Genomic DNA, 3,730 nt, shown 5'->3' on the forward strand with positions numbered 1-3,730 from the left:
TTTAGTAGTCATGTATTACATCAGCTAGCAGTCACAAACTATAGTCTTCTAAATTGTATAGTTTAAAAGTTTCCATATTAAAGTATAGTATTCACTAATTATCATAAAGCTACAATCCTACAATATGCTTTTGGGAACATTAATGCTCTCAAAGAATAAACAAAAGCTTAAAGTATATAAAAAAAACTCTCTCTCTCTCTCTCTCTCTCTCTCTCTCTCTCTCTCTCTCTCTCTCTCTCTCTCTCTCTCTCTCTCTCTATATATATATATATATATATATATATATATATATATATATATATATATCACAAAGGTCCCTGAAATTTTCAACTGCTGCCACTGAATTTGCATATGCCCTCACCTGTAAACTGCGTATCATAATATTTTTTGCTCAGCTGCTTAGATCCTTGTTGTATATTGCCACACTCTGACATAAAAAGCAGAACATCACAATACAATGTATTAACCACTTTTACTGTGCTTCCAAATGCTATGATATACTTTTGACACCCATGCTTCTCAATCATGTTTTTAAGGCATGGCAGGGGTCTTCCATTCACTGAAAGCATTTCAATATTACCTCTGTCTCTGTTACGCTGTTGATAAAACACTGTGCTTGTTTCAAAGAGCTAGTCAAAAAGTTATCATCCCTTATCGTCTATTTTATATACCAGTAGTTGAGAAGTTTGGCCTCGTTGACTGCTGGGAAAGCCCAATCCATACATGGTGTTGTCTGACCCATAAGGCACAACATGATAAGACTGCAGATTGTTGTAGCAGAAGGACTGAGAGCAGCAGCCTGCAACCATGAGTTTCAGTCGCTTCCTTGGTTCTGGGGTATTTTTTCCAAAGTACTCAAAGTCCTCTTTCTCAGCCTCGTGGTGGATCTTTCTTAACAAATTGTTAATCAAGACAGACCTACGCAGATAGGCTTCAGGATCCTCAAGGAACTTCAGTTTCTCCAGAGACAGCCTCAAAATGCATGTCCGGTCCTCTGGCAATATCAACTGCTGAAAAGAAAGCAACATGAAACATTAACGATTTCAAGCCTTGGAATGCAGAAGCAGTATATTTTGCAATATAATATATGTATATAACACTTGTGGCATGAGGCCAGGGGTGGCACAGTGGGCACTAGCCTTTAACTTCTGGAGACCTGGATTTGAAATCCATGTTAACTGAGTTTGGTCATTTCAAAATGGGTGCACCACCCGTATGAAAAAGAATATCCGAAAACAGCATAGCAAGTCAGATCATTTTGTTTTGGGTAAATTTAACTTATTTTAAGATACAGTCTTTCTTTTTTCTGTTAGTAAAATATGTATGGCTCTAACCAAAAATTCTGGACAGCTACAGGAATTACGAATGCTCTGTTTCTTTGTAAGGGACAGTAGCCTTTCATGCAAAGAAGCCGTAGATCGAATAGGCTTGGAGACAGAACTATGAACTACTTTCCCCTTCAGGTGGGGTCCTCACAGAGCAGGCTTGGGACATGTTCACAAGGCAATGTAGATTTCCACGGCTTGTGCTATCCCTCCTGTTCAGATACAGAGCGAGGGCTCTTCTCCTGCCAATCCAGCAAGTTTCATGAACACCAAAATCCATCCCAAAGAAAAGTTCTTACTTTCTGAAAATACCCATGGTAATCTTTATGTAAATCCTCTTCTTCTGCATATTTTCTCTTAAAGTACGCAACTTTCGACGTTGTTGATGTATTTGGTCTTTCTCAGAGTGAATAGGCTGTAAAAAAACAGTTTCTTTTTTAATGTAATGGACAAAAAAACTAAACGGCTTGGTTATAGTTTTAAAAAAATAACAGCTTGCATCATTGTTCATTATAATCAAGGCAGGTTGTACATGCCTCAATAGAAAGAAACACTGAATACTGATGGGTAGTTTATTTGGTGACACAGTAGTTAGGGACCACAAAAAATTGCTCTGTTAAAGATGGGTCCTAATTGGGAATCAATCAGTCAGATAAGGATCATTAATTTATTTACAACAAATCAATCATTTAACCAATAAGAGCAAGAATTTAGAATAAATTCAGGAGGACGCTGCAAATTTCAAAACTTCTACAAACTGTGGGCTGAGCTCACCAGGGTAGGAATACATCACAATTAGGGCTGTGCAATATCAATTATAAAGTACAGAGAAGGCTACACCATACGCTTTAATTTAATTCAAGTAACATATTTTAAATGCATAAAACTAGCAAACCCTGTTCTTAACTTCTTCATAAACAATTTACAACAGATTTATGAACATCAGACCTTACTGGTATTAAAAATAATAGCTCCAGATTTATTAATACAAACCTTCCCCTCTAAACTGTATTCCAACTATTTAAAATAAAATAAAATAAAAAATGATAGAAAGTTAAAAACTACATATGATAATCTACAAAAAATAAATTACAATAAAACCTAAATATTCTTCTTATTCTTATTATTCTTAATAATAATAATAATAATAATAATAATAATATAATAATAATAATAATAATAATAATTACCCTACGTTGCTGTAGTCAGGCGTCAAACTGCTGTTCTAAATGGATCTCTCGTTTCAGAGAGCCTTTTTTCAACAGCAAGCATCTCTTTATTACACAGTCGCTTTTCTGTATGGCTGTACATTGCAAAAGGAAACAGCGTTACGTCCCTGTACCACACACTATTATGTAATTACTAAAATCATAACGATTACTGTAAGCACATATAGTTTTAGAACAATTTGCTAAACTAAGAATATCCATTGCATATGAGATGGTATTAGAATCTTCTGTATCAAGGTCGGTTTGTCTGGCCTATTGCATATTATTGGCACACGCTGCACGTTATTCTGTTCGTCTGATGTTTAAAAATCGTAATTACCATTCCCGCCAGATTAATAATTTAGCAAATGTAATCTGGAATGAAATATAAACACAGGGATGTCACATCTTTATAATCCGCTCTTAAAACTACTACGTTTTAAGGAGCCATAATTGAAAATGTGTCACACAACAGCTAGCACAATTAACATCGGCAATAATATTAACTCTTCTGTCTCTAATTGTGTGCGTTAAAATATGCTGTTTAAAACAAACTCCTTCAAATATTCTAGGTGTTCTAGTAAGCACGATCCCTAACACGCCCATGTTCTATCAGGCTAGTGCATTTACACCAGGCTGTATGTTTAGGCGACTTTTTGTAACCTGTACCTAAGATAGCGCAGTAACTTGAATGGAACTGAAACACATCTTCTATAAGGATTTACATACATGCAAGTTAAGACGCACCAAATGAAACTGTTTCTCACAAAGTAAGCTGCCGAGTTTTAATTGAACTGATTTAGAAAATTACTGTTTTCTGTTTTGCAGAGTTGTATATTTAAATCAAAAGTTTCTGCTAGCATATCCAATACAGATTACTATTCTTCCTTGTATAACATAGCTAAACTAATAGTATTATCTCTCCTTCTTTTAGTTGATGCTCCCACTATAACAATGCAATAGTCTATATCGTCCATGCATGTTTAATATGGTATTTTATAACATGAATTAGTGGAGGAGAGTAAAATAAAAATAATAAATACCTTATAGAAAACACGACGAGTTGTTGTAATTTAGAACTATCTCTTCGTTTCTTAAAAACGCAATTCACAGAATAAAAAAATGCAGGGTGATCTTCAGAATATAATAGGCAGGTTACTGTGCCATTGGTCCTTCGCTTCTGTTAGATATCCAAAC

General features: G+C 35.0%; 1 long non-coding RNA gene across 1 annotated transcript; it reads right to left on the reverse strand.

Annotated features, from left to right (window-relative positions):
• Positions 1-323: 323 nt before the first annotated feature.
• LOC121323970 lies at positions 324-2,707 on the reverse strand. The gene is made up of 3 exons (XR_005951201.1): positions 2,516-2,707; positions 1,625-1,740; positions 324-1,010 (listed from the first exon to the last, which is right to left on the reverse strand). It is a non-coding gene; the product is annotated as an uncharacterized LOC121323970 (long non-coding RNA).
• Between the last annotated feature and the right edge of the window lie 1,023 nt (positions 2,708-3,730).

The sequence above is a fragment of the Polyodon spathula genome, chromosome 12, assembly GCF_017654505.1.
Source record: "Polyodon spathula isolate WHYD16114869_AA chromosome 12, ASM1765450v1, whole genome shotgun sequence".
In the NCBI taxonomy this organism is placed as follows: Eukaryota; Metazoa; Chordata; class Actinopteri; order Acipenseriformes; family Polyodontidae; genus Polyodon; species Polyodon spathula.